This window comes from Bufo gargarizans, chromosome 4 (assembly GCF_014858855.1).
Source record: "Bufo gargarizans isolate SCDJY-AF-19 chromosome 4, ASM1485885v1, whole genome shotgun sequence".
NCBI classification, from domain to species: Eukaryota; Metazoa; Chordata; class Amphibia; order Anura; family Bufonidae; genus Bufo; species Bufo gargarizans.
The window spans coordinates 423726676-423734471 of record NC_058083.1 but is presented as its reverse complement, the minus strand read 5'-3'; positions in this window follow the sequence as shown (position 1 = coordinate 423734471).

The window sequence follows — 7796 nt, the reverse complement described above, 5'->3', positions numbered from 1 at the left end:
TACCTGATGCGGTGTAAGTCTCCACTAGGAGCCACTTAGGAAGACTGGGGTAGTCCTTGGTCCTGGACTTGTGTCGGGCCAGCGTTCCTGGGCAGTCCCAGAATGACTGAGAGGTCACGTTGGCGCACCGGACCCTCCTTGCGGTGTTGAGGTGGTCCGGGGCCTTCGCTCTCCCCTTCCCTGGCTTTCATTGCTGGGGGACGGACTGAGAGTGTTCCTGGCGCGACGTGTGCATGTACCTGGCGCGACGTGTGCATGGGTTCTGAGGCGGAACACATGCCAGAAGCAGGAAGGGGAATAATGCTTCCAGTTTGGCCACATGGGAACACCGGCAGGGACCTGGGCTTGGGTTTTTTAAATCCTGTCCACTCCTCAGCGTCCTGCCAGAAGGATCTCAGCCAGCCTGAGAGTGTACATGCCCTAAATAGAAAACTCTCTCATCATCTGGAATTATGGAGGAGGGGAGTAATCAGCATAATGGCAGACCGGTATTCCTGGTGGGGTAAGGGGGTTTTATCCCCATCCTTTTACTTTCTTTTAGAATCTAATGGGGCTTATTCTCTTGTTTTAGAATACCAGAGTGCCATAGAAAAGCCACGACTAAGGGAAGGGAGTGTGCCGTATGCACAAAAAAAAAGTGCTCCCTCCTGGTCCAAATTACCATATCAGCATTGTGTGAACAAAGTAGTTGAGGAAGAATCCCCGTCCCTGCTTCAGCGTATCAAGGACAAGTTTCGTACTCTAATAAAGTGTTTAAGAAATGCCTCCCTGCCTCTGCAATGGGCAAACAAGGTCACGCTAACATGATCTCGGAATCAGAATCTAATGATGAAAACAAGTAGGGGGAGGTCCTGCATGATTCAGGTTCTTCCTCAGATGAAGAATCTTCCGGTATACCCTTATTTTCTCCAGAAGATACGGATTCCTTACTTAAAGCGATAAGAGCCACTATGAAAAGACATTATGTTAGGGGACTTGAGACATAAGCGGCCTAGAGTCTTCCCATTAAATGAAAATATTAAATATCTAATTCAAAACGAGTGGAAGAAACCTGATAAGAATTTTTTAATCCCTATAAGTGTTAAGAGGAAGCATCCTTTTGATGAGGGTGAATCCTCCACTTGGGATAGGCCATTGAAATTAGATGCCTCTGTAGCCAAAATCTTGAAAAAAAAAAACTGCCCTACCTTTTGAAGCTCTTGGTACATTGAAGGATCCAATAGATAGAAGGGCGGAGGTCTATCTTAAGAAAGTATGGGAGGCCTTTAAGCCCAACATAGCCACTACCTCTACAGTTAGATCCTTAAAATTATGGTTGCAGGAGTTGGAGTCTCATATTCAAAACAAGACCTCCAGAGATCAGCTTCTTGCGGTTTTCCCAACAATTTTCAAGGCAGTAGATTTCATCTGTGATGCCTCACCGGATGCAATGAGATTGAATGCTAGATCAGCAGCTTTGTCAAACTCTGCAAGAAGGGCTATTTGGCTTAGGGGTTGGTTTTAGGATACAGATTCAAAAAACAAGCTATGTTTGGGGCGGAGCCTGACTACTCAGCAAGATGGACGCTTGTTAGAGCGCTCCTGCATCACTGGCCTGTGTTATCGCCTCAAAATTGCTCACCTCATCAGAAAATCAGGAAAGACAAGGCTGGGAACAAGAGAAAATCAAGACCAGATCGCGGAGGCACAGACATGGAAAGATTCCTCAACAAAACCGCTGCCTGCCTCAGAGCTGTCGTGTGCAAGATGGCAACTGAGGGGAAAAGTGAACACTCGGTGGACTCAGACAGTCTCTCCGACTCAACAGGGGCCAATGTGATGAAAGCTAGAGGAGATCAAAGGCGACCTCAAGCACCTAGGGCAAAGAGTAGAAACTCTGGAAGCAAATCGGGTGGCCATAATATCTTTCGGCACTGAAATGGGGAAAAAATACACCACACAAATAGACTCCCTAAAATCTGCATTTACCCTAATTGAGGACCAGGAGAATCGCAATTAGGTCAGAACAATTCAGGGCTTGAGCCCTGGATGTTTTGTCCAGTGCCCCAAATGTTATGCTGGTAGCATTTTTTATTTATTTATTTGGCTATTCCAGGGCCCTTTAATATTGATTGGACCTGGGCAAACTCACAGATCATCCCACCCCCCTTGTACTTGTTCCACTGATCTGCTACTTGCAGGCTACATGGGCATGAGTTCAGTCACTTCGGTGTGCAATCCCAGTCCTGCGGCGCTTGATCCTGTGAGACCTGCCGCAGGGATTGAGCGGAACAAGTACAAGGGGGGTGGGGGGATGATCTGTAGGGTTGCCCAGGTTCCTCTACCATTGATATTAACCTGTTGGGGAAAAAGGACCTACCGGTACGGCATGATGTCCCAGTACTTAAGGACACATGACGTGGGAACTGGGTGCCTGCTCAAATCATTGAGCAGGCACCCTGGGACAATTTACGGAGGGGGGGGGGGTTCCTGTGACACACACCTCCCCCCTGTTGGCGGGCACAGCAAACCGCGGGTCAGTTCAGACCTGCAGTTTGATGCGTTTCCGGGTTATTCGGGTCTCTGGGGACCCGGAACAGGATGGTGATCGGTGGTGTGATAATACACCACCAATCGCGATCCTGACATCATCTCTCAGAATTGACTGCAGGGGCGGGCAGGCAGTTCAAATTATTGCAGCGCTCCTCTCCTCCTTTTGTGTCCGGAAGCCGAGGAGAGAGGAGCGCTGCATGGATCTCCAGAGCCAGCACACCGTTCACTTTCATTAAAAGGACAGCACAGCTGTGTGATCCTAGGCCCCCCCCCCCCCCCCCCCACAACTTTTTTTGGGGCGCAAGCATTTTTTTGTTTTATTCTTTCTTCGTACGCTGACTGTGGCCGGAACTCTTAGCGTCCGGCCACTGTTAGTGCATCGCACACCCCACCGCTGATCAACTTCGGACGGTTGATCAGCGAGTTAGAATTTTTTGTCCCATTTTTTTTCCCCCTTTTTTTTTTTTATTTAGTTTTTTTTTGGCTATTAGGTTTAGGGTAAGTCCGCGAACACCCGTGCCCCCCCATACACGCACACCAAATAAAGATTTACACACACGCTCACACACACACTACCCTATGGCCTGCCAGATGTTCTCGGCCGAGGAGGCATACGCCCAGCTTGCCTCTGAGAGCCCCAGTGAGGACAGGAATGACCCCACTTTCCTTTTGTCATCCGCGTCCTCATCATCTAGCGATGATGATGAGCCCCCAAAGCGGCGGAGCAAGGGGACCGCCATGCTAGGGACCCTGTGGCCCACACTAGTACGAGCAGCTCTGGGGCTCGTGCTAGTTTTCCGGCCCAGCAGTTAAGTCCAACGGAGCCCCCTACCGGTGAACTTGCATGGTGTACCAGAGTATGAGCCAGCGATTCCTGATTTTGTAGGCCAACCAGGAATCCAGATTTCCACAGTGGGCTTCACTGAATACGACTAATTTAGTCTTTTTTTCAGTGACCACTTTGTAAATCTGATGGTGGAGCAAACAAACCTGTATGCCCAACAGTTCGTTGCTCAACACCCGAGCTCCTTTTTGGCTAGGGCCGGTGGCTGGACTCCGGTCCGTGCAGCCAAGATGAGAACGTTTTGGGGCCTCGTGCTGCACATGGGCCTAGTCAAGAAACCTAGTGTCGGGCATTACTGAAGTGGAGACGTCCTCTACCAGACCCCAATTTACAGTATGGCCATGACAAGCTCACGGTTTGAGGCCATCCGGAAATGCCTGCATTATGCAGATAATGCAACACGTCCCCCCCCCTTCCCCAATTTTTGGAGGCCTATGTACCTGGAAGGGAGGTCGCGGTTGACGAGTCTCTCATTGCTTTCAAGGGGAGACTCATTTTCTGCCAGTATGTTCCCTCTAAGCGGGCGAGGTATGGCGTGAAGCTGTACAAACTTTGTGAGAGTACTTCAGGGTACACTGTGTGTACGAGGGGGCTAGATTCCCGTATTCAACCCCCAGAATGTCCCCCCACTCTGGGTGTTAGCGGGAAACTTGGGACGTTATGCACCCACTGCTAGATAAGGGTTACCACATGTACGTGGATAACTTTTAAACTAGTATCCCCTTGTTCCAGTCCCTTGCCGCCAGATCCACGTCCGCTTGTGGGACCATGCGGAAAAATCAACGCGGCCTCCCTACCCACCGCCTCCAGGTACCTAACCCCAGGGGTGAGACCCGTGCCCTTACCAGTGGAAACCTGTTGCTGGTCCTTGTACTGTCCACAATTCACGGTAACGGTATCACCCCTGTCCCTGTGCGAGGTACCGCGGTAACGGTCCTCAAGCCCGATTGTATCATCGACTACAATCAGTATATGGGAGGAGTTGATCTCTCTGATAAAGTCCTCAAGCCATATAATGCCATGCGCAAAACAGGGGCATGGTACAAAAAAGTTGTGGTCTACTTGGTACAGGTTGCCTTGTACAACTCTTTTGTGCTGTCCCAGAGCGCTGGCAACACAGGAAAATTCCTTCAGTTCTATGAGGCAGTCCTCAAGGATCTGATCTTTTCTGACCGGGAAAGAGCAGGCCGGAGTACCTCGGGAACGGGAGGTGCCCGGATCGTCCCTGGCCAAAGTGCCAAATATAAAATAAATTTAAAAAAAGACATATTAGGTATTGCTGCATCCGTAAGAATCTGCTCTATAAAAATACATGACCTAACCCCTCAGATGAACACGGTCAAAAAATAAAATAAAAATGGTGCAAAAAAGGTATTTATTTTGTCACCTTACTTCACAAATAGTGCAATAGCAAGCAATAAAAAATTCATATGCCCCCCAAAATAGTGCCAATAAAACCATCCAATCATCCCGCAAAAAATGAGCCCCCTACCAAAGATAATCAGCTAAAAACTAAAAAAAAAAAAAATGGACTCTTAGGCCCCTTTCACACGGGCGAGTATTCCGCATTGCACCCGCACTGAATCCTGACCCATTAATTTCTATAGGGCTGTGCACATGAGCTGTGATTTTCACGCATCACTTGTGCGTTGTGTGAAAATCGAGGCAAACTCTATATTCTGCGTTTTTCGCGCAACGCAGGCACCATAGAAGTGAATGAAGCCGCGTGAAAATGGCAAGCATCCGCAAGCAAGTGCGGATGTTGTGCGATTTTCACGCATGGTTGCTAGGTGACGATCGGGCTGGGGACCCGATCTGTATTATTTTCCCTTATAACATGGTTTTAAGGGAAAATAATAGCATTCTGAATACAGAATGCAAAGTAAAATAGTGATGGAGGTGTTAAAAAATAAATAAACTCACCGAGTCCACTTGATTGCGTAGTTGCGGATCTCTGTCTTCTGTAATGTTGAGCTGCCGGCCAAGGACCTGTGGTGACGTCACATCACATGATCCAATCACATGGTCCCTCACCATGGTCCTATTCCTGTGGACAGCAAAGAAGAAGACAGAAGAGATGCCGGCTGCGTGATTAAGTTAAAAATATATATTTTTTTTAACCCCTCCAGTCCTATTTTACTAAGCATTTTGTATTAAGAATGCTATTATTGTCCCTTATAACCATGTTATAAGGGAAAATAATACAATCTACAGAACACCTAACCCATGTTGATTTTTCTCACGCGTGAGCAAAACGCATTACAATGTTTTGCACTCGCACAGAAAAATCATGCATTTTCCCGCAACGCACCTGCATCTTATCCGGGCAAAAAACATGACGCCCGTGTGATAGAGGATTTAGACTATGGAGATACTAAAATTTTATTTATTTTTTTGTTTATAAAATGATAGTATAGTGTAAAACCTATATGAAGTTAAAATATTAGGTATCGCCGTGTCCGTAAGAATCTGCTCTATAAAAATACCCCTTGACCTAACCCCTCAGATGAACACAGTCCAAAAAATAAATACGGTGCCAAAACAGCTATTTTTGGTAAATTTCCCATTTTAAACCATTTTTTCCAGTAACCAAGCAAGAGTTAACAGCCAAACAAAACTTAATATTTATTACCCTGATTCTGCAGTTTACAGAAACACCCGATATGTGGTTGTAAACTGCTGTATGACAAAACGGCATGGCGCAGAAGGAAAGGAACGCCGTATGGTTTCTGGAAGGCAGATTTTGATGGCCTTTTTTTTTTTTGGGCATCATGTCCCATTTGAAGAACCCCTGATGCACCCCTAGAGTAGAAACTCCATAAAAGTGACCCCATCCAAGAAACTACACCCCTCAAGGTATTCAAAACTGATTTTACAAACTTTTAGGTGTTCCTCAACAGTTTATGGCAAATGGAGATGAAATTTCAGAATTTCTATTTTTGGTAACCTTGCCTCACCAAAATGTAATATAGAGCAACCCAAAATCATATGTACCCTAAAATTAGTCCCAACAAAACTGCCACCTTATCCCGTAGTTTCCGAAATAGGGTCACTTTTATGGAGTTTCTACTCTTTGGGTGCATCAGGGGGGCTTCAAATGGGACATGGTGCAAATAAACCAGTCCAGCAAAATCTGCCTTCCAAAAACAACACGGTGCACCTTTCCCTCTACGCCCTACCGTGTGCCTGTACAGTGTTTGGTGTGTTTCTGCAAACTACAGAATCGGGGCAATAAATATTGAGTTTTGTTTGGCTGTTAACCCTTGCTTTGTTACTGGAAAAAATGAATTAAAATTGAAAATTTGCCCAAAAATTGAAATTGTTAAATTTCATCTCCATTTGTCAATAACTCTTGTCGAATACCTAAAGGGCTAACAACGTTTGTAAAAATCAGTTTTGAATACCTTGAGGGGTGTCGTTTCTTAGATGGGGTCACTTTTATGGAGTTTTTACTCTAGGGATGCATCGGGGGGGGGGGGGGGGCTTTAAATGGGACATGGTGTAAATAAACCAGTCCAGCAAAATCGGCCTTCCAAAAACCACACGGCGCACCTTTCCCTCTACGCCCTACCATGAGCCCGTACAGTAGTTTACGGCCACATATGTGGTGTTTCTGCAAACTAAAGAATCACGGCAATAAATATTGAGTTTTGTTTGGCTGTTAACCCTTGCTTTGTTACTGGAAAAAATGGATTAAAATGGAAAATTAACAAAAAAAAACTTAAATTCTTACATTTCATCTCCATTTGCCAATAATTCTTGTGGAACACCTAAAGGGTTAATGACGTTTGTAAAATCAGTTTTGAATACCTTGAGGGTGTAGTTTCTAGAATGGGGTCATTTTTGGGTGGTTTCTTTTATGTAAGCCTCACAAAGTGACTTCAGACCTTAACTGGTCCTTAAAAAGTGTTTTTTTTTTAAATTTCTGAAAAATGTAAGCCTTGTAACATTTGGTATTTTTTTTATAAATAAAATGATTTATTTTTTTACTCCATTTTTCCAGTGTCATGAAGAACAATATGTGACGAAAAAACTATCTCAGAATGGCCTGGATAAGTCAAAGTGTTTTAAAGTTATCACCACTTAAAGTGACACTGATCAGATTTGCAAAAATTGGCCTGGTCCTTAAGGTGAAAATGAGCCCGGTCCCTAAGGGGTTAAAGGGCCCAAGCAAGGATTTCTGCAGTGGTGAGGAAATTAAACATAGCAGATATTGGAAAGTTACAGAATGTTGTATTATATGGAAGAATAAAATGTTATTTAAGTACGTTGGCTTGTATGTTAATAATTATTATTTAAATTTCAACACCGTGGGCTTGTGCCCAGGATGTTTTCAGACCATAGCAATGCCCCTGACCAGAGGCAGTGGGAGCCATCTTTACCACTCTACTAGGTGAAGAAAGAGCGGCAGCAGTTGTAG